The sequence below is a fragment of the Hemitrygon akajei genome, chromosome 24 (assembly GCF_048418815.1).
Source record: "Hemitrygon akajei chromosome 24, sHemAka1.3, whole genome shotgun sequence".
Lineage (NCBI taxonomy): Eukaryota > Metazoa > Chordata > Chondrichthyes > Myliobatiformes > Dasyatidae > Hemitrygon > Hemitrygon akajei.
In genome coordinates, this window is record NC_133147.1 from 24,288,917 (window position 1) to 24,312,908 (window position 23,992).

Sequence of the window (23,992 nt, forward strand, 5' to 3'; positions counted from 1 at the left end):
GCAGAATTAGGCCATTCGGCCCATTGAGTTGAGTCTGCCATTCCATCACAGCTGATTTATTATTTATTTATTCAGAGTGGAACAGGCCTTTCTGGCCTAATGAGCCACAGTGTCCAGCAACCCACCTATTAAATCCTAACCTAACAGACAGATAGGTACTTTATTGACCCCAAAGGCAATTACAGTGTCACAGCAGCATTACAAGTCCGCCGATATAAATATTAGAAAAGAAATAGAAAGAATAAAAAAATAAGTTACTAACAGGAAGGGGTCATCACTTCCCCTCCATAGGTTGATTCATTATAGAACCTAATGGCCGAGGGTAAGAATGACCTCATGTGCAGCGCAGTTGTTACTAAAGGTGATCCTCTGTTCAGCCAAGGTGGCATGCAGAGGGTGAGAAGCATTGTTCAGAATTGCCAGGGTGTTCTGTACGGTCCTTTGTTCTACCACAGCCTCCAGTGTGTCCAGGTTGACTCCTATAACACAGCCAGCCTTTCTAATCAGTTTATTGGGCCTGTTGGCATCACCCGTGATGATGCCATTACCCCAGCACACCACCGCATAGAAGATTGTACTGGTGGCAACAGACTGGTAGGACATGTGGTCAGAGGACAATTGACAACCGGTACTAACACCTTTGGATTGTGGGAGGAAACTGGAGCGCCAGAGGAAACCCACTTGGTTCACAGGGAGAACATACCAACTCTGAACAGACAGCGCCGGAACTGAACCCCCAAACTCCGGAAAGCCCCCAGCTATTATCCCCGTCAACCCTCTTCTCCACTCTTCTCCCTGTAACCTTGGCTGTCCTGACTGGTCAAGAACCTATCAACCTCCACTTTAAATACCCAATGACTTGGCCTCCGCAGCCGTCCGCGGCAGTGAATGCCATAGATTCACCACCCTCTGGTTAAAGAAGTTCCTCCCCATCTCCTTTCTAAATAAACATCCCTCTGTTCTGACACTGCGTCTTCTGGTCCCAACTCCTCTACTACAGGGGACATACTCCCTAAAGTTACCCTAGGTGATGTAGTGGTGGTGGGGTGGGTTAATGGATGGAGGTGTTAATCAGCCTTGGGAGAAGCAACTGAGTCTGGTGGTCCAGGCGTGGATGTTACACAGTGTCTTCCCTGATGGGAGTGGGACGGACAGTCCGTGAGCTGGGTGGGTGGGATCCTTAATGATATTGCTGGCACTTCTTCCTGTACCTTTCTCTCTATATATCCTTGAGGGCAGATAGGCTGGTGCCGGTGATTCATTGCTGAGGTCACACTTGGTGTACTGTTTGCAGATCAGCTCACCCTGCTGCAGGGAGCATGTGGGGGCTTCGGAGATTCACCAGGATGCTGCCTGGGTTAGAGGATGTGAGCTACAGGGAGAGGTTGGACAAACTTGGGTTGTCTTCTCTGCAGTGATGGAGACTGAGGGGAGAGCTGATAAGAATTTTATAAGATTATGAGATGCATAGTCAAAGTCTAAAAGTTTAAAGTTTAAACTAAAGGGGAAAAGTTTAAAGATGTGTAGGGCAAGATTTTTACACAGAGAGTGATGGGTTCCTCGAATTCACTGCCAGGGATGGTGGTGGAGGGAGGTGTTTAAGCAGGAATAGAGAGATCTCACGAGTTGAGTATGATGTTCTCCCAAGAGGTTGTCTGTTGAGGAAACATGGTCCCAATGTTGGGGGAAACCAGAACCAGAGGCCACAGTTTAAGAGTAAGGGGTAGAACGGAGTTGAGGAAAAACTTTTTCACCCAGAGAGTTGTGGATCTATGGAATGCTCTGCCTCAGAAGGCAGTGGAGGCCAATTCTCTGGATGCTTTCAAGAAAGAGTTAGATAGAGCTCTTAAAGATAGCGGAGTCGAGGGATCTGGGGAGAAGGCAGGAACAGGGTGCTGATGGTGGATGATCAGCCATGATCACATTGAATGGCAGTGCTGGCTTGAAGGGCCGAATGGCCTACTCCTCCACCTATTGTCTATTGAGTTGGTGGGTTCCTGGAATTCACTGCAAGAGGTGGTGGTGGAGGGAGGTGTTTAAGCAGGAGATCTCTCGAGTTGAGTATGATGTTCTCCCAAGAGGTCGTCTATTGATTAGTCCTCAGGTGGATGTGGAGCCCAATTTGGGATCCTGAGATCCTGGTGCAGTGTGGAGGAGCATGCGTGCAGTACTGTGCAAAAGTCTTAGGCACATAAACATATCTAGGGTGCCTAAGACTTTTGCACAGCATTGTAGTAGTTTTATGTATTGCACTGTACTGTTGCCATATAAAAAACAAATTTAATGACACATGCGAGTGATGATAAACCTAATGCGGGTCATGAGTGAAGTGCATGGCAATGAACTTTGGTACAAGAAATTAAAGTGTAGACTATTTCCTAAATGAAGAAAAAAATTCAAGAAACTGAAGTTCAAAAGGATTTGGGAGTCCGTGTGCAGGATTCCCTGAAGGTTAATTTGCAGGTTGAGTCGGTGGTGAGGAAGGCAAATGCCATGTTAACATTCGTTTTGAGAGAACTAGAATATAAAAACAAGGATGTAATACTGAGGCTTTATAAGGCACTGGTGATGCCTCACTTGGAGTATTGTGAACAGTTCTGGCCCCTTATCTAAGAAAGTATGTGCTGACATTGGAGAGGGTTCAGAGGAGGCTCACGAAAGTGATTCTGGGATTGGAAAGCTTATCATGTGAGGAGCATTTGATGGCTCTGGGCCTGAACTCACTGGAAGTCAGAACCTAATTGAAACCCTTTAAACATTGAAATGCCTTGAAAGAGGGGATATTTTCTGTGGTGGGAGAATCTAGGACCAGAGAGCACAGCCTCAGAATAGAGGGGTGTCCTTTTAGAGTGGAGATGAGGAGAAACTTCTTTAGCCAGAGAGTGGTGAATCTATGACATTTGCTGCTATAGGTGGCTGTGGAAGCCAAGTCTTTATGCATATTTAAGGCAGATGTTGATTGATTCTTAATTAGCCAGGGCTTGAAGGGTTACAGGGAGAAGGCAGGAGACTGGGGCTGAGAGGGAAATAGATCAGCCATGATGAAATGGCAGAGCAGACTCGATGGGCCGAATGTCCAGTTTCTGCTCCTGTGTCTTACGGTCTTCTGAAGAGTGTGAAGGGGGCAGGAAGCTGGGAATCATGGTTGGGAAAAGGGGAAGGGAGAGGGGAGGGAGCAGGAAGCACCAGAGAGAGACGCTGTAATGATCAATAAACCAATAGTTTGGAATCAAATGACCTTGCCCGGCGTCTCAGGGCTGCACCCAGTCCACCCTCTGCCCCGTCACTCCCTTCCACCTGTCCCACACCTCTCCCACGGCTCGTCACCCTCACCATTCCCAACATCCTTTGCTCCTGCCAGAGTTGGAAACTGGCTGTCTGCTCCACGTTGACAAACACAGTGCCGTACGGGTCTTGGGCACCCTGGCTTTATAAACAGTACGTGCCTAAGATCTTCACACAGTGCTGTGGTGGCCGCGGCTCGTGGTCGGGTCCTACGGTCCTCTGGTACCTCCCGTCGCAGACGCCGCCTGTTCTCTGCGGCACAGCGGAGGACGCTCTCGTGTCGCGCAGATTTCCAGATCTGCAGAAATACCCAGTATCTACTGCGTTCACCACCTTCCCAGTTTTCTTTTCAATATATTTTTTATTCTTTTTTTTCCTCTACAAACGACAAAAAAATACAGCGCGTCCAGAAAAACCACGACCATAACAAAATCAAATTAAATATTGAGCAGCAAAAGGGAGAATAATATAAAGGCAAAAGTGAACCTACACAGCAGAGGGGCACTGCACCGAAAACCTCAGTCCTCACCCCGTAAGAAAGTCCAATACAGGGCCCAATATCCTTTCAAAGATGTCCCCTGTCCTCATTACGTAGTCTCGGTCTCTCCAAGTGTAAGGTATTTGCCAGTTCTCTCAGCCACAGATCGTACGTAGGCACAGAGTCCATTTTCCACATTTGCAGGATTAACTTCTTAGCAATCACCATTCCAAACAATACAGCCACTTTTTCATACTTATTGGCTGAAGATAGGGAGCTTGTTGCTCCAAGGATGGCTATGAGCAGGTCTGGTTCCCACCGCTTCCCGAAAGCCTCAGAGAAACAGTGAAAAATACTTCTCCAGTATGCATAGAGCTTACAACATGACCAGAATGAATGTGACAAGGTACTGTTCTCAGATTTACATCTACTACAAACTGGTGAAACATCAGGGTAGAAGCTGTGCAACTAGCTTCCCAGTTTTTAGAAGTAATGTTGATATCGAAGTGATCTCTGAAGCAACTCCTTCGGGCCTCGCTGAGGCGCTGAAGAATTTGGCGTCCTATTCAGCACAGGCAGTGTGGGCCGAATGGCCTTGTTCCTGTACTGTACACGTTTCAGTTAGTTGTTCAGGGGTGCCGGGAGGAGAGAAGGGGGTTGGCCAGTGGTGGTGGTGGTGGGGGAGGAGGGTGGTAGGGTGTCCCATGTGGAAACAAGGATGGCTGGGGGAGGGAAGGTCTGCAAACCAGCTTCTCCACCCCACCCGAGACTCACCTCACGCGGAAAGGATTGTCGCAAACGCGAGTGTTTGTGTGTGTGTGTGTGTGCGCGCACGCGGAGAGAGAGCAGGGACAGGCTGAGAGTGGAAGGAGATTAGCGTGGCCCAAGGTCACATTCCTTGCCCTTATTGGGAAGGCTCTGCCTCTGCCGATTACAGGCCAAAACTCAGCCTGGCTTCCCCGGAGAGGGTAGGTCTGCTTAAAGGGACGGCGGGCGGTGTTGGGGGGGTGGAGGGGTCTCACCTATACAGCACTGGCCAGAGCACGCTTGGAACATCATGGACAATTCTGGGCCCTGTATCCAAGGATAGGCCTGCTAGTCTTGGAGAGGTTCCAGAGAAGGTTTATGATTACCCAGGCCGAAAATTAAAGGCTTAACATATGGGGAGCATTTGACATCTCTGGGCCTGTACTCGATGGAGTTCAGAAGGATTGGAGTAGGGATCTCATTGAAATGTCCCAGATACTGAAGGGCCTGGATAGAGTGCACACGGAGAGGATGTTTCCTATAGCGGGGACCAGAGGGCACTGCCTCAGAATAAAAGCATATCCCTTTAGAACGAAGACGAGGAATTTCTTTAGCCAGAGGTTAGTGAATCTGTGGAATTTGTTGCTATGGGCAGTTGTGGAGGCTTCGTCACTGCGTGTATTTAAGGCAGAGCTTGAGAGGTGATCAAGCCATGAAGCCTAACTCCTAGGCCTGGGTCAGGTTATTTCCAGGCCCTGATGTCCAGGTTGGACCTCTTGTCACTGAAGACCATAAGATACAGGAGCAGAATTAGGCCATTCAGCCCATCAGATCTACACTCTACATACTATCATGCTGATTATTTTCCTCAACCCCCATTCTCCTGCTTTCTCCATGAAGCCCTTACCCCCTTCGACAATAACCTTAGAATGTCTGCAGTAAGCACATCCCCTCCCTCCCCTTCTTTTTCTCTCCCTTCCCCCTCCCTCCCCACTTCCTCTCAGCTCTCTCCCTCCACCCCACTCTCTCCTCACACCCACCTCCCATCCCTCATCACCCTCCTTCCCCTTCCCTTTGCACTCCCTCTCACTTTCCCCTTTCTTTCTCCTCTCCTCCCACTTCCTTACCCTCTCCTCCCTCCTACCTATCAAACTCCCCTCACACCCCTCCCTTCTTTTCTCCCTCTCCATCCCTTCACCCTCCCCCTCCCGCTCCCCTCCCCATCACCTTACCCCCTCCTCTCCCTTCAACCTCCCCGCCTCCCCTCCGTTCCTGCCTCCCTCCCCTCCCCTCCCCTCCCCCATCTCTTACTGCTCTTCCCCCTCCCCCAGGCCGCCGCGGGGCCGGGCTCCACCTTTAACCTGCCCGATGAGGAATGCTCGGAATCCAGGCCACAGCTCCAGGAAGTCTCGGCGCTACCGGCTGGAGGGACGGGGCGGGGAGTGGTGGCCGGAACAGGTCGCTCTGCGCTGCTGACCCCACAGAGTTGGGGGCTGAGTTCAGAGGTGGAGGTGAGAGAGAGGGAAGGAGAAAGAAAGAGACGGGGTGGGGAAGAAATAGTTTGGGAAGCGGAGAGAGGGAAAGAGACAACGAGGGGAAGGAGTGAGTGAAAGAGGGAAGAAGAGAGACGGGGAGAGTTTGTGGAGCGGGGAGAGAAAGGGAAGGAAGGAGAGACGGGGGGAAGAGTTTGGGAAGCGGAGAGAGGGAAGGAGATAAGGAAGGGGGAGGGAAACAGGACAGAGTGAGGGGGGAGGGGGAGGAAAGGTGAAGGGGACTCGGCGGACGGGGTGGGTTTGCTGGAGTCGCTCCCTCCCTGTCCGGGACAGGTTGGACTCCTCCCCGGCGCCGGCCCGCGGGACGGGACTGGATCCTCCCTCCACCCCCGACACCTGCCCGCCTACAGTCCCGGAGCCGAGCCGATCGGAGCCGCTTTAGTTCGAGCACCGCGGAGAGGTGAGGCTGGGAAAGGGAACGGGGAGCGGGGCATGGTTCAGAGCGGCCCGGGATGAACCGAGGGGGGGAAGGGAGAGAGAGGGAGGAAGAGGGTGTGATGGAGGGAGAGGGGAGAGAGTTTGGGAGGGAGGGACAGAGAGATCGGGGAGTGGGGTAGGTTGTAATGTGAAAGAGGGAGGAATGCAGGGATGGAGCGAGTGTGAAAGAGACAGAGAGAAAGTGTGTTTGGTAGAAGGAGGAAGAGTGTGAAAGAGAAGATGAGCAGGGGAATGGGAGAGTGTATGGTGGAGAGTAAGCGAAAACGGGAGAGAAACGGAACGAGTGTGTGCCGGGTGGAAGGAAGACTGTATCCCCACTGACGCTCATCCGGCTCCCTCACACCGTCCCTCGGTGACCCCTTTCCCCTGTGTCACTGACTGTATCCCCACTGACGTTCATCCGGCTCCCTCACACCGTCCCTCAGTGACACCTCTCCTCTGTGTCACTGACTATATCCCCACTGACGTTCATCCAGCTCCCTCACACCGTCCCTCAGTGACCCTTCTTCCCCACACCCTGTGTCACTGACTGTATCCCCACTGAAGTTAATCCAGCTCCCTCACACTGTCCCTCAGTGACCCCTCACCCCCACACCCTGTGTCACTGACTGTATCCCCACTGAAGTTAATCCAGCTCCCTCACACCGTCCCTCGGTGACCCCTCTCCCCCACACTGTGTCACTGACTATATCCCCACTGACGTTCATCCAGCTCCCTCACATTGTCCCTCAGTGACCCCTCAACCCCCGGACCCTGCGTCACTGACTGTATCCCCACTAACGTTAATCCAGCTCCCTCACACTGTCCCTCAGTGACCCCTCAACCCCAGTGCCCTGTGTCACTGACTGTATCTCCACTGACGTTAATCCAGCTCCCTCACACTGTCCCTCAGTGACACCTCTCCCCCACACCGTGTCACTGACTGTATCCCCACTGACGTTAATCCAGCTCCCTCACACCGTCCCTCAGTGACCCCTCAACCCCAGTGCCCTGTGTCACTGACTGTATCCCCACTGACGTTAATCCAGCTCCCTCACACTGTCCCTCAGTGACCCCTCACCCCCACACCCTGTGTCACTGACTGTATCCCCACTGACGTTAATCCAGCTCCCTCACACCGTCCCTCAGTGACCCCTCAACCCCAGTGCCCTGTGTCACTGACTGTATCCCCACTGACGTTAATCCAGCTCCCTCACACTGTCCCTCAGTGACCCCTCACCCCCACACCCTGTGTCACTGACTGTATCTCCACTGACGTTAATCCAGCTCCCTCACACTGTCCCTCAGTGACCCCTCACCCCCACACCCTGTGTCACTGACTGTATCTCCACTGACGTTAATCCAGCTCCCTCACACTGTCCCTCAGTGACCCCTCACCCCCACACCCTGTGTCACTGACTGTATCTCCACTGACGTTAATCCAGCTCCCTCACACTGTCCCTCAGTGACCCCTCACCCCCACACCCTGTGTCACTGACTGTATCCCCACTGACGTTAATCCAGCTCCCTCACACCGTCCCTCAGTGACCCCTCAACCCCAGTGCCCTGTGTCACTGACTGTATCCCCACTGACGTTAATCCAGCTCCCTCACACTGTCCCTCAGTGACCCCTCACCCCCACACCCTGTGTCACTGACTGTATCCCCACTGACGTTAATCCAGCTCCCTCACACCGTCCCTCAGTGACCCCTCAACCCCAGTGCCCTGTGTCACTGACTGTATCCCCACTGACGTTAATCCAGCTCCCTCACACTGTCCCTCAGTGACCCCTCACCCCCACACCCTGTGTCACTGACTGTATCTCCACTGACGTTAATCCAGCTCCCTCACACTGTCCCTCAGTGACCCCTCACCCCCACACCCTGTGTCACTGACTGTATCTCCACTGACGTTAATCCAGCTCCCTCACACTGTCCCTCAGTGACCCCTCACCCCCACACCCTGTGTCACTGACTGTATCTCCACTGACGTTAATCCAGCTCCCTCACACTGTCCCTCAGTGACCCCTCACCCCCACACCCTGTGTCTCTGACTGTATCCCCACTGACGTTAATCCAGCTCCCTCACTCTGTCCCTCAGTGACCCCTCACCCCCACACCCTGTGTCACTGACTGTATCCCCACTGACGTTAATCCAGCTCCCTCACACTGTCCCTCAGTGACCCCTCTTCCCCAATGCCCCATGTCCCCACACTCACCAGTGACAGGCACCACTTTCTCCCCAAACATGTTATACTGTGAGGCGGGGGTTGGATCTGTGGATTGTCACTGATCCATGTTGTGGGATGGGAGGCCGGTTTTCCCAGGGCCCATAACCGGTCGCCTAGCAACGGCCGTGGGTCAAACGCACATCCCCTTCCTGCTCTCTATCCTGTGCAGGTGTTGGGAAGTTCTGGCTGGGACGTTCCAGCTAAACTCTGGCAAACAGCCCATGGATTCCTGGTATTCTTTCCGCGCTTGGGGCCGCCCCCGCCCCTGCTCCCAGTTCGGGATCTGTCCGAGCCTCCTCCTCCTCCAACGAGCACAGGCTGACGTTCCCAGGAAAACCAGCTTCCCTCTTGGCCACTGGGGCGGTGGGTTCCTGATTTTGTTGAGGGATAATTCTTTTCCCTTTTGCTTGGTTGCTCCGGTTCCCTCCACATGTCCCAACGAACGTATGGGGTCAAAAGGTGAATCTTCTCCACCTCCGCCTGTGTGTGTGAGCAGAGAGGGAGAGAATCTTGCGGGGAGTTAACGGGATTGTGGCAGGAAAAAGGGAAGTGAAGGTGTATTGCATGCTTGCCGAAATGTGGAGAGGATGTTTCCGATAGTGGGAGAGTCTAGGACCAGAGGGCACAGTTTCGGAATAGAAGGGCGTCCCTTTAGAACAGAGATGAGGAGGAATTTCTTTAGCCAGAGGACGTTGAATTTATTGCCATAGAGGCCATGTCATTGGGTGCATTTAAAGTGGATATTGATAGGTTCTTGATTAGTAAGGGCGTGAAAAGTTACAGGGAGAATGTGGTTGAGAGGGATAGTAAATCAGTCATGATTGAATGGGCTGAATGGCCTAATTTGCTCCATTACACATGTAACCCCCTGGGTCGCCTCAGGCTCGCTCAGCTCGTTCTCGTCTAGGGGGAGCAGCCTTTGGCCCCGCCAAACTGGGTAATCAGCTGGTGTGGATGCTGTGTGATGTCCCCGCCTCGCCCAAAAACAGACAGTACACCATATGCGATTAAATGGGTACAATTTATAAAGGTTACTATAACTAAGTGATTAATAATGATACAGTATAAGGAAAAACAATAAAGAAAAGGCGCCAAACTTATCAAAGTCCAAACCACTTCGTGCACAACCGTTGGAGCTCAATTACTGAAGTCTTCTGGCCACCATTCGATCCCCTCCGAACTCCTCGACTCGCAGCTTAGGACCACCCGAAGTGGTCAACCAAGCACATCTAGCTTCATCTCCTCTCCTCGGAGTACGTCCTGGCCTTGGACCCCCGCTTGGGGTCCGTTCCTCACCCAGCTTACAGCATCGCGTCCTCCCTCTCTCGACCCCTCGCGCCGATCTCCCCAAAAGCCTGCCAACAATAGCTTACAGACTCAGAAGAAAGAACAACATTAATCCCAATTGGTTTACAAAGGAGTACAATTCTCGTTATCAGTAAATTTTAACCCAAACAAGCTTCCAGCACTCTCTCGCGACAAAGAAGCATTCCTGCTTTTAACAAAACAAAGAAGCCATTTTGATTACATACACAGTAACAAAGAAAAAAGAAGAAACCCCCTTTACACACAGTACATTGAGGAATTTATTGATTGAGATACAGTGTTTAACAGACCCTTCCAGCCCTGATTCAACTCTAGCCTAATTATGGGACAATATACGATGGCCAATTAACCTACCAACCAGTACCCTTTGCACCGTGGGAGGAAACCAGAGCACCTGGGGAAACCCCACATGGTCAAGGGGAGAATGTACAAGCTCCTCACGGGCAGAATGAGAACCAGGTTTGGTATCACTGGCATATGTTCTGAAATTTGTTGTTATGTGGCTGCAGTACATTGCGATACATAAAAACTGTGAATTACAGTAAGAATTATTCCTGTATTTTAAAAAGTTAAATAAGTATCCAAAAAGAGGAAGAAAAAGGTAGTGAGGTAGTGTTCATGGGTTCAACGTCCATTCAAAAATTGGATGGCAGAGGGGAAGAAGCTGTTCCTGAATCGTTGAGTGTGCGTCTTCAGGCATCTGTACCTCCTTGCTAATGGTAGCAATGATAAGAGGGCATGTCCTGGGTGATGGGGGGTCTTTAATGATGGATGTCGTCTTTCTGAGGCATCGTCCCTTGAAGAATGTCCTGGATGCTGGTGCCCATGGTGGAGCTGACTGAGTTCACAACTTTCTGCAGCTTATTTTGATCCTGTAGAAATTCGCGAGCATCTTTGGTGACATACCAGACCTCCTCAAACTTTTAATCAAATGCAACCACTGTCATGCCTTCTGTGTAACTGCATCGATCTGTTGGACCCGGGATCGATCCTCAGAGAAATTGACATCCAGGAACTTGAAATTGCTCACTCTTTCCACTTCTGATCCCTCGATGAGGACTGGTTTGTGTTTCCTTGTCTTGCCCTTTGTGAAGTCCACAATCAGTTCCTTGGTCTTACATTGACTGACAGTGGCAAGTATTGAACCCTGATCTCTGGTACTGTAAAGCCTCATGCTAAACACTACGCTACTATGCCACCCCAGGGAAAACGGTAACAATGTACTGTGCAATAATGTTTCTGCCTGCTGGGGAGGAGAGAATGTTCTTGGTGGCGAGTCTTTATGCTGGTTGCTTTATATTCCAAGGGTGTGGGGGCTTTGGAGAGCTTTGAAGAAATTCATCAAGATGCAGACTGAATTAGAGGCTATGAGCTAAAAGGAGAGGTTGGACTAACTTGGATTGTTTTCTCTGGAGCTTCAGAGGCTGAGAAGAGACTGTACAGAGGTTTAGAAAATTATGGGAGGTGTAGATAGAGTAACACACACAAAATGCTGGTGGAATGCAGCAGGCCAGCAGGATCTATAGGAGAAGCACTGTTGAAAGGGGGTGCTCCTCTCCCCCTTTCTTTCTCCCTAGGCCTCCCGTCCCATGATCCTTTCCCTTCTCCAGCTCTGTATCCCTTTTGCCAATCATCTTTCCGGCTCTAAGCTTCACCCCACCCCCTCCAGTCTTCTATCATTTCGCATTTTCCCCTCCCCCTCCTACTTTCAAATCTCTTACTATCTTTCCTTTCAGTTAGTCCTGACGAAGGGTCTCGGCCCGAAACATCAACAGTGCTTCTCCCTATAGATGCTGCCTGGCCTGCTGCGTTCCACCAGCATTTTGTGTGTGTTGCTTGAATTTCCGGCATCTGCAGGTTTCCTCGTGTATGGAGACAGAGCAGACAGCATTTTGTCTCCAGGGTGGAAATAGAGTCATCGAAACACAGAGTACAGTGCATAATGCGCAGTGGCCCATCTAGTTCATGCCGAACCATTTAGACAGCCTACTCCCATCAGTCTGCACCCGGACCATAGTCCGACCATCCATGTACCTGTCCAAACTTCTCTTAAAAGTTGAAATCGAACTCATATGCACCACTTGTTCTGGCAGCTCGTCCTACACTCGCATGACCCTCTGAGTGAAGAAGTTCCTCCTCATGCTCCCCTAAAACCACTCACCTTTCACCCTTCACCCATGGCCTCTAGTTGCTGTCCCACCCAAACTCAGTGAGAAAAGCCTGATTGCATTTACCTGATCTGTACACCTCTATCAAAACTTCTCTCCATCTTCCACATTCCAAGGGATAAACCTATTCGATCTTTCCTCATAACTCAGGTCCTCCAGTCAACAGCCTTGTAAATTTTCTCTGTGCTATTTCAATCTTATTTATATCTTTCCTGTCGGTTGGTGACCAAAATTGCACACAATACTCCAAATTAGGCCTCAACAATGTCTGATACAACTTCAAGTTTACATCCCGTCTGCTGTATTCAGTGCTTTGAGTTGTGAACGCAAATGTGCCGAAAGCTTTCTTTACAACCCGATCTACCCGAGTTGCCACTTCCAGTGAATTACGGACCTGTATGCCCAGTTCCCTTTGTCCTACCATTCACTGTGTAAGACTTGCCCTCTGCAAGCCATGATCGCCTTTCTCACTGTCGTCTACACTTCCAAACTTGGTGTCATCTGCAAATAGACAATGGGTGCAGAAGTAGACCATTCGGCCCTTCGAGCCTGCACCGCCATTTTGAGATCATGGCTGATCAATTGCTATCAATACCCGGTTCCTGCCTCGTCCCCATATCCCTTGATTCCCCTATCCATAAGATACCTATCTAGCTCCTTCTTGAAAGCATCCAGAGAATTGGCCTCCACTACCTTACGAGGCACTGCATTCCAGACCCCCACAACTCTCTGGGAGAAGAAGTTTTTCCTTAACTCTGTCCTAAATGACCTACCCCTTATTCTCAAACCATGCCCTCTGGTACTGGACTCTGCCAGCATCTGGAACATATTTCCTGCCTCTATCTTGTCCAATCCCCTAATAATCTTATATGTTTCAATCAGATCCCCTCTCAATCTCCTTAATTCCAGTGTGTACAAGCCCAGTCTCTCTAACCTCTCTGCGTAAGACAGTCCAGATATCCCAGGAATTAACCTCGTGAATCTACGCTGCACTTCCTCTACAGCCAGGATGTCCTTCCTTAACCCTGGAGACCAAAACTGTATACAATACTCCAGGTGTGGTTTCACCAGGGCTCTGTACAAATGCAAGAGGATTTCCTTGCTCTTGTACTCAATTCCCTTTGTAATAAAGGCCAACATTCCATTAGCCTTCTTCACTGCCTGCTGCACTTGCTCATTCACCTTCAGTGACTGATGAACAAGGACTCCTAGATCTCTTTGTATTTCTCCCTTACCCAACTCTACACCATTCAGATAATAATCTGCCTTCCTGTTCTTACTCCCAGTGGATAACCTCACACTTATTCACATTAAATGCCATCTGCCAAGTATCTGCCCACTCACCCAGCCGATCCAAGTCACCCTGAATTCTCCTAACATCCTCATCACATGTCACACTGCAACCCAGCTTAGTATCATCAGCAAATTTGCTGATGTTATTTTCGATGCCTTCATCCAAATCGTTAACGTAAATGGTAAACAGCTGTGGTCCCAATACCGAGCCCTGTGGCACCCCACTAGTCACCACCTGCCATTCCGAGAAACACCCATTCACCGCTACCCTTTGCTTTCTATCTGCCAACCAGTTTTCTATCCATGTCAATGCCATGAGCTTTGATTTTACCCACCAATCTTCTATGTGGGACCTTATCAAATGCCTTCTGAAAATCGAGGTACACTACATCCACTGGATCTCCCCCGTCTAACTTCCTGGTTACATCCTCGAAAAACTCCAACAGATTAATCAAGCATGATTTACCCTTGGTAAATCGATGCTGGCTCGGCCCAATCCTATCACTGCTATCTAGATCTGCCACTATTTCATCCTTAATAATGGACTCTAGCATCTTTCCCACCACCGATGTCAGGCTGACAGGTCAATAGTTCTCTGTTTTCTCCCTCCCTCCTTTCTTAAAAAGTGGGATAACATTAGCCGTTCTCCAATCCTCAGGAACTGATCCTGAATCTAAGGAACATTGGGAAATGATTACCAATGCATCCGCAATTTCCAGAGCCACCTCCTTTAGTAGCCTAGGGTGCAGACCATCTGGACCTGGGGATTTGTCAGCCTTCAGTCCCATCAGTCTTCTCATCACCGTTTCCTTCCGAATGTCAATCCGTTTCATTTCCTCTGTTACCCTATGTCCTCGGCCCATCCATACATCTGGGAGATTGCTTGTGTCTTCCTTAGTGAAAACAGATCCAAAGTACTCATTAAATTCTTCTGCCATTTCTCTGTTTCCCATAACAATTTCACCCAATTCATTCTTCAAGGGCCCAACATTGTTCTTAACTATCTTCTTTCTCTTCCCATACCTAAAAAAGCTTTTGCTATCTTCCTTTATATTCCTGGCTAGCTTGCGTTCGTACCTCATTTTTTCTCCCCGTATTGTCTTTTTAGTTAAGTTCTGTTGTTCCTTAAAAACTTCCCAATCATCTGTCCTCCCACTCACCTTAGCTCTGTCATATTTCCTTTTTTTTTTAATGCTATGCAATCTCTGACTTCCTTTGTCAACCACTGTGGCCCCTTTCCCCCCTTTGAATCCTTCCTTCTCTGGGGGATGAACTGATTTTGCACCTTGTGCATTATTCCCAAGAATACCTGCCATTGCTGTTCCACTGTCTTTTCTGCTAGGCTATCCGTCCAGTCAACTTTGGCCAGCTCCTCCCTCATGGCTCCATAGTTTCCTCTGTTCATCTGCAACACTGACACCTCCGAACTGCCTTTATCCTTCTCAAATTGCAGATAAAAGCTTATCATATTGTAATCACTACCTCCTAATGGATCCTTTACTGCGAGATCGCTTATCAAATCCTGTTCATTACATAACACTAAATCCAGAATAGTCTTGTCCCTGGTCGGCTCTCATACAAGCTGTTCCAAGAATGCATCCCGTAGGCACTCTACAAACTCCCTATCCTGTGGTCCAGCACACCTGATTCTCCCAGTTCACCTGCATGTTGAAATCCCCCATAACTACTGTGACATTATCTTTGCCACATGCCAATGTTAACTCCCTATTCAACTTGCACCCAATATCCATGCTACTGTTTGGTGGCCTGTAGACAACACCCATTTGGGTCCTTTTGCCCTTACTGTTCCTCAGTTCTATCCACACAGACTCTATTTCTCCTGACCCTATGTCCCCCCTTGCAAAGGACTGAATCTCATTCCTCACCAACAGGGCCACCCCACCCCCTCTGCCCACATTTCTGTCCCTACGATAGCACGTATACCCTTGTACATTCATTTCCCAGGTCTGATCTCCCTGCAGCCATGTCTCCGTTATCCCAACAACATCAAAGTTACCCATTCGCACCTGGGCTTCAAGCTCATCCGCCTTATTTCTGACATTTCGTGCATTCAGATATAGAATTTTTAACCCATTTCTCCTCTCTCTGTTTGAATCGCTGCCTATTGTGCTTAACCCAGCTCCCCGACCTCCCATCGGTCTATACGCCCCTAGAATTTTGTTGTCCTTCCTAAATTTACTTATTCTTTCAACACATTTAACTCCATGTTCTGTCAGTCCATCCCTCTGTACATGTGTCCTCCTTATCACTTGTTCCGCCTCACCTTTCTCTACTACACACTTAATATTCCGGAACCGTGTAGTCCCCACCTGTCCTTTATTCTTCCTCTCGCTATCCTCTGTCCCCCCCCCCCTGCAAATTTAGTTTAAACCCCCCCAAGAAGCACTAGCAAACTTTACCTGTAAGAATGTTAGTACCGCTCCAGTTCAGGTGTAAACCGTCCCTTCGGAACAGATCCCACCTTCCCTGGAACAAAGCCCAATTATCTACAAACCTGAAGCCCTCCCTCCTGCACCATCCTCTCAGCCACGTATTAATCTTTATAATCCTCCTGTTCCTTGACTCACTCGCACGTGGCACAGGTAGCAATCCTGAGATTGTTACCCTGGAGGTCCTGCCCTTCAGCTTCGCACCTAACTCCCTGAACTCCCTACGCAGGACCCCCTCACTCATCCTACCCACGTCATTGGTCCCTACATGGACCACAACATCTGGATTCTTGCCCTCCCTCTCGAGAATAACCTGCACCCGATCTGAGATGTCTCAGACCCCGGTACCAGGGGTACCAGGGAAGCAACATACCATCCGAGACTCCCGATCTTCCCCACAAAATCTCCTATCTGCCCCCCTGTCTATAGAATCCCCTATCAATACCGCTCTCTTCTCTTCCCTCCTCCCCTTCCTAGTCAAGGGTCCAACCTCAGTGCCAGAGACAGGACCACTGCAGCTTGTTCCTGGTAGGTCATCCCCACCAACAGTATCCAAAACGGTATACTTATTTTTGATGGGAACGGCCACAGGGGTACTCTTCTCTCTCTGTCTGCTCCGGTTAACCATATTATTATCCAGTCACTTTTATAGACACTGTGTTAGTCTCCTGCGCAAAGAAAAAGTTTAAATCTCCCCCATCTCTTTTGTGTCTACACATTCTGATCTTCCAGAGGACCAATTTTGTCCCTTACAGTCCTTTTGGTCTTAACATAGCTGTAGAATACTTTAGGATTCTCATTCATCTTGTCTGCTAGGGTAACCTCATGTCTTCTTTTAGTCCTCCTGATTTCTTTTGTAAGTCTTCATTTGCATTTCTTGTACTCCAGAAGTACCTCATTGGTTCCGACTTGTCTATACCTACTGAGCACCTCCAGTTTTTTTTCTTAACCAGGGTCTGAGTGTTTCTTGAAAACCAAGATTCCCTGCACTTGTTATCTTTTCCTTTTATTCTCACAGGCAAATACAAGCTATGTACTCTCAAAATTTCACTTTTGAAGGCCTCCCACTTATCACGTACACCTTTGACAGAAATCAGTCTGTCCCAATCCACACTCACCAGATCATTTCTGATACCATCAAAATGGGCCTTTTTCCAATGTAGAATCCCAACTCGCAGACCAGACCTGTCTCTTTGCATATTTACTTTGAAACTAGTGGCATTGTGATCACTGGATGCAAAGTGTTCCCCTGCACAAACGTCTGCCACCTGCCCTGTCTCGTTCCCTAACAGCAGATCCAGTATCACACACTGTCACTGGGACTACTATGTACTGATGAAGGAAACTTTCCCGAACACATTTGACAAACTCTGTCCCACCTAATCCTTTTACAATATGGGAGTCCCAGTCAATATGTGGAAAGTTTAAAATTAACTACTATAATCTCTGATCTCTCTGCAAATTTGTCCTTCTAATTCCCGCGGACCATTTGGTGGCCCCATTAACGTGGTCATACATTTCATATGCGTCAGTTCCACCCGTAATGCCTGACGAGATCCGTTCTCCAGTCTGTCCTGACTGAGCACGGTTGTGACCTCTTCCCTGACTAGGAACGCGCCCCTCCCCCCCCACAATCCCTCCTATTCTGTTGCGTCCAAAACAACAGAACTGCAGAATTTTGAGCTGCCAGTCTTGCCCTTCCTGCAACCAAGTCTCACTAATGGCTGCAATATCATAATTTCCGGTGTTATTCATGCCCTGAGCTCATCTGTCTTTCCTACGATACTTCTTGCATTGAAATGTAGGCAGCTCAGGACTCCATGCTCAATCTTTTGACTCTTGACTTTGTCTGAAGTCTTACCAACGTCTGCCTCCACAAACTCTCCGCTAACTGTTCTAGCACTCTAGATCCCATCCCCCCCAGCCACTCTAGTTTACCCCACCAGGTGCAAATTTTGACAGATGCTGGAAATCCAAACCTCCTCAAACTCCCAATGAAATATAGCTGCTGTTGTGCCTATTTTGTCCATGATAGATCCTCAGAGACGTTGACACCCAAGAACTTGTAATTGTTCATCCTCTCCACTTCTGATCCGTCGATGAGGACTGGTGTGTGTTCCCTCATCTTACTCTTTCTGAAGTCCTCAATCAGTTCCTTGGTTTTGCTGACGTTGAGTGACAGTGGCGGGAATTGAACCCTGATTGGGCTCCGGTACCGTAAAGCATTCTGCTAACCGCCTTGGCATCTCAGGTGAAACAGTACATTAAAGTTTCTGCCCTCTGGGGGAGGAGAGAATGCCCAGGGTGAGTGTGTCTTTAATTCTTGATCTGCATTAGGTTCCGGGAAGGGTGTGGGGGCTTTGGAGAGGGTGCAGAAGTTCACCAGGATGCTGCCTGGACTAGAGAGCATAATATAAGGAGCGATTGGACAAACTTGGGTTATTTTCTGTGGAGTGTTTGAGGCTGAGGAAAGACTTGAGAGAGGTTTATAAAATTACATAAGGTGTAGGTAGAGAGCGGTATTTCCCCCCCAGGGTTGAAATGTCTAATACTTGAGGGCATTTACCTACTGATTGATTGATTAAGCTACAATACTTCCAGCCTTTCAAGCTGTGAAATCCAGCAATCAGACAGACAGACATACTTTATTGATCCCGAGGGAAATTGGGTTTCGTTACAGCCGCACCAACCAACCCAGTCCCCTGGTTTAATCCTAGCCTGATCATGGGACAATTTACAAAGACCAATTAACCTACCAAATGGTACATCTTTGGACTGTGGGAGGTATCTGAATCACCCGGAAGAAACCCATGTGGTCAGGTGGAGAACATACAAGCAGTGGTGGGGATTGCATGTAAAGGCTGATATATAATTCTGCATCAAGTGAACGCTGTAGATACGGCTTAGCCGCGTAACCTACGCTGTACCGTACACCCTTGTTCAACATTTATTAGCTCCAACTCCAACATGATGCGCTCAGTCACCATTAGAAACCCCACCGCCAACTAGCGTTTTGGCGGTGAATTGCAGAGCGACGCAGACACACCAACGCACAGGTTTAAATGGTCACAACGGCGCAGGCTACTACGCAGAAGTCTTAAAGCTTTGTGCTAACTGCTGCACTATTATCTGAGATGTGTGTGTCAAGTTTTTTGTATATAACACAGTAGAGGGTGCCTGGAATTTCCTTCCAAGGCTGGAGGTGGATGCAGATATGATAGAGGTGTTTGAGAAGCAGGGAATGGGGGGAGGTGGAGATTGTGTAGACAGCAAGAGACTGATTTAGTTAAACATTTAATTACTAGTTCCGTTAGTTCGACACAATATGGTTCACCGAATGATTGAGGAAATCCTGTTCATTTCCATGTTTTGTTTCCAGTGAATTGAGATCAGTGTTGATTGGTGGTTGGTAGCACAGATGAGATGGGCCAAAGGGCCTATCTCTCACGATAACATGCTGGGGTTAATCTCTCACCTGCTCTTCCTGCCCTACTCTCAGGGCAGGCTCTTGGGAGGGGGGCAGGGGGGAGACGAATCTGTCTCAGTGGCTACGTCACCACTCCTCCTCATTTAGCGGAGGTGTCCGATGAGGGGAAAACTGCCACAGATTCTCAGCAGGTCAGGCAGCATCTGGTGGGAGGGAACTGGAGTTAACGATTCAGGTTGAAACTGAATCAGGTTTATTGTAACAAGACTTAGATGACGTGGTATCTGTTGTTTTGTGGAAGCTGTTCCGTGCAAAGACGTAAAATTACTCTGTTTTAAAAGAGAGAACTGTACATTGACTGGCTGCATCACACCAATGCTCCTTGAATGGAAAATCCTGCAAGAAGTGGTGGATACAGCCCACTGCATCATGGGTAAAGCCCTGCCCACCATTGAGCACCTCTACGTGAGACGCTGTCGCAAGAAAGTAGCATCCATTATCAGGGGCTCCTACCAGCCAGTTCTTGTTCTCCTCTCGCTGCTGCCATCAGGAAGAAAGTACACAACCCTGAGGACTCGGACCACCGGGTTCAGGAACAGTTATAACCCCTCAAACATCAGGAAGGAAGTGCAGGAGCCTCAGGACTCGCACCACAGGGTTCAGGAACAGTTATAACCCCTCAAACATCAGGAAGGAGGTGCAGGAGCCTCAGGACTCTGACCACTGGGTTCAGGAACAGTTATAACCCCTCAAACATCAGGAAGGAGGTGCAGGAGCCTCAGGACTCATACCATCAGTTTCAGGACCACTTACTACTCCTCGACCATCGGGCTCTTGAACCAAAGGGGATAACTTCACTCAACTTCACTTGCCCCATCATTGAAATGTTCCCACAACCTATGGACCCACTTTCAAGGACCTTTCGTCTCACATTCTCGATATTTATGGCTTATTTTTTATTATTATTATTATTTATTTTTGTATTTACAGTTTCTTGTCTTCTGCACTCTGGTTGAACGCCCAGATTGGCCTGGTATTTTGTTGATTCTATTATGATTATTGGATTTATTGGGTATGCCTGCTAGAAAAGGAATCTCAGAGTTGTATATGGTGACATATCTGCACTCTGATAATTAAATTACTTTGAAAAATAAATAAAGGAGGAATGGTGAGGTGGTGTTCATGAACTGTTTGGAATCTTGATGGTGGGGGGGGGGAAGGAGATGTTCCTAAAACCTTGAGGAACATCTTCCCTGATGGTATGCGTTTCCCTGATGGTATGCATCTTCCCTGATGGTATGCGTTTTCTTGATGGTATGCGTTTCCCTGATGGGTATGCATCTTCCCTGATGATAGTAATCAGAGAGGCATATTGTATGTGGTGAGAGTCCTTCATGATGGATGTCGCTTCTTGAGGCATGACCTTTGAGGATGACCTTGTTAGTGTGTTTTTGAACCGATCGTGTGATCTGGGACTTTGCTGTCTCTGAGAAGGTTCCACAATGTTGTCGGCCAGGAAGCCTGGAGTCAGGACGTCTCCATAGATTTTTTTTTGTTTTGCATCTGTCTGTGTGGGAAGACGAATCTCGGGGTTGTAGACTGCATATGTACTTTGATAATAAATGTTCTTTGGTTGGCAAACATGAGGAAATCTGCAGATGCTGGAAATTCAAGCAACACACACAAAATGCTGGTGGAACGCAGCAGGCCAGGCAGCATCTATAAGGAGAAGCACTGTTGACGTTTCAGGCCGAGACCCTTCATCAGGACTGACGAAGGGTCTCGGCCCGAAACGTCGACAGTGCTTCTCCTTATAGATGCTGCCTGGCCTGCTGTGTTCCACCAGCATTTTGTGTGTGTCGCTTCTTTGGTTGAGGAGGGTTGTGTCCGTGATGGAGCTGGCTAAGTCTACAACCCTCCGTTGTGATCCTGTGTACCACTGTCGTTGACGGAATCTCAGATGGCGACGAGGCGTGATGGATCAGCTGATTGAGGGATGTCACAACAGCAACCTTAGTGAGATTGTGGACTTCTGCAAGGGGATGTTGGGATGTTTTGGACTTCTGGAAGGGGACTTCGGGAGAACACACTCCAGTCCTCACCGAGGTGTCAGAAGTGCTTTCAGCATCTCAGAGGACCTTCCCTGGACCCAGCACATTGATGCAATCACCAAGAAGGAACGCCAGCAGCTCTACTTCATCAGGAGTTTGAGGAGATTTCACCAAAAACTCTAGCAAATTTCTATAGACGTATGGTGGAGATCATTCTAACTGATTGCATCACCATCTAGTATGGAGGCTGTGATGCACAAGATCAGAAGACACTGCAGAGGGTTGCAGACGCAAGTCAGCTCCATCACGGGTACAACTGTCCCCTCTATCAAGGACGTCTTCAAGATGCAGTGCCACAATTAGGCAGCTTCAATCTTGAAGGACCCTCACCATCCGGGACATGGCCTCTTCTTGTTTCTGCCATCAGAGAGGAGGTACAGGAGCCTAAGGACACACTGTCTGCATTTTAGGAACAGCTTCTTCCCCTCCGCCATCAGATTTCGAACAGTCTTCAAACACCAGCTCACTATTCCTCTTTTGCACTGTTTACTTATTATAAGTCACAGAAATAAATAAATGTTATAGTTTTGCTCTGTACTGCTGCCACAAACCTCAAAGGGAACTACAGCACGGAAACAGGCCCTTCAGCCCATTGAGTCCATGCTGACCTGTTGCTCTGCCTTGTCCCTTCGACCTGCACCTGGACCAGAGTCCTCCATACCCCTCCATCCATGTACTTAATCAAACTTCTCTTAAGTATTGAAATCAGACCCACATCCAGCACTTCTGCTGGCAGCTCGTTCTGCACTCTCACCACCCTCTGAGTGAATCACAAACGAGAGAATCTGCAGACGCTGGAAATCCGAGCAACACACTCAAACTGCTGGAGGAACTCTCAGCAGGCCAGATTCTTGATGCTGCCTGACCTGCTGTATGTTTGTATGTGTTGCTCTCTGAGTGAAGACATTGCCCTCATGTTCCCCTAAATACATTTCACATTTCACCCATGACCTCTAGTTCTAATCTCACCCAACCTCAACAGGAAAAAAGTCTACTTGCATATACCCTGTCTATACCCCTCATAATTTAGTATACTCCCCTCATTCTCCTACGTTCCAGGGAATAAAGTCCTAACTGATTCAATCTTTCTCTCGAATAACTCAGGTCCTCAAGTTCTAGCAATGTCCTCATAAATTTTTCTCTGCCATCTTTCCATCTTATTGATATCTTTCCAATAGATAGGTGACCCCGGCTTTTAAACCTCATTCAATCAGAGCTGGCCTAGTCTACTGCCCACTGCAGCCTCTTGCTGTCCTATAATGTTGGATCCTATGTACGGGGCTCTCTCCTCACCGGTTCCTGTGGGACAGTGATGTCCCACAGATTCACCACCACCCACGGGCAGAACTTGAGTTTCCAGGGCTCCCCGTCTTGCCTCATCCCAAGTTACCAGCGTCACTCATTACAGAGGAGGAGGAGGCAGTGTGAGGGAGAAGCGAGGCATGACAGGCAGGCTGGAATCAGTGCTTGCCCCTGCTGTCGGGCTCTCCCATCGGTGCTGCCCTCCAGTGCTTGCTCGTTGGAAGACTAGCTGTATTACCTTCCACAGTGAGATGAGGAACTGCTGTGTGTTTGTTCTTCTGGAAACCTGGCTCCAGGGCAACATCCCATGCACCATCAACCTTCAGGCTATGCCATTCAAGGATGTGCTAATATTATTTTGTGAGTCTGTGTGCTGGATCATAACTATATGCACTATATGTATGTACTGGTCCCAGAGGATAATATTTCATTTAGCTGTATACATGTGTATGATTGAATGATAATTTAACTTGAACTGACAGAACAGAAACTGGATCGATAATTATTTTTTGTGTAACAACTCACCCCTTTCTTTTTTGTCTTCAGTGTGAGACAGTCCTGTTAGTCAACGCTGTGAATACTTTAGGTTCTGCCTGAGGAGAACATTGTCCCAACCATCCCGGGGCAGACAGGAGCAATGACTGATGACAGTGACTAACCTGTGCAGGTGAGTACAGCCAGGTATGGACTCAAACTGACTCGGGTCAACTCTGTCAGACAGAGTGAAGCTCCCTCTACACCATTTTATCACGCACTCCTGGGGTCAGACACAGAGTGAATCTCCCTCCACACCGTCCCATCACACACTCCCAGGGTCAGTCACAGAGTGAAGCTCCCTCCTCACTGTCCCATCACACACTCCCGGGGTCAGACACAGAGTGAAGCTCCCTCCACACCGTCCCATCACACACTCCCAGGGTCAGTCACAGAGTGAAGCTCCCTCCCCACTGTCCCATCACACACTCCCGGAGTCAGACATAGAGTGAAACTCCCTCCACACCGTCCCGTCACACACTCCCGGGGTCAGACACAGAGTGAAGCACCCTCCACACCGTCCCATCACACACTCCCAGGGTCAGTTACAGAGTGAAGCTCCCTCCCCACTGTCCCATCATACACTCCCAGAGTCAGACATAGAGTGAAGCTCCCTCCACACTGTCCCATCACACACTCCTGGGGTCAGACACAGAGTGAAGCTCCCTCCA

General features: G+C 49.0%; 1 protein-coding gene across 5 annotated transcripts in view; it reads left to right on the top strand.

Annotated features, from left to right (window-relative positions):
- The first annotated feature begins 5,841 nt into the window (after nt 1–5,841).
- Nucleotides 5,842–23,992, top strand: part of LOC140715967 (coiled-coil domain-containing protein 120-like) — a 53,681-nt gene continuing 35,530 nt past the window's right edge. For 2 of the 5 annotated variants that reach the window (XM_073028584.1, XM_073028585.1), the window contains exons 1-2: nt 5,842–6,463; nt 23,334–23,468. The gene's annotated coding sequence lies outside the window, so the exon portion shown is untranslated. The remainder of the gene's footprint in view (nt 6,464–23,333; nt 23,469–23,992) is intronic. The other 3 variants (XM_073028582.1, XM_073028586.1, XM_073028583.1) reach the window with 3 other exon arrangements.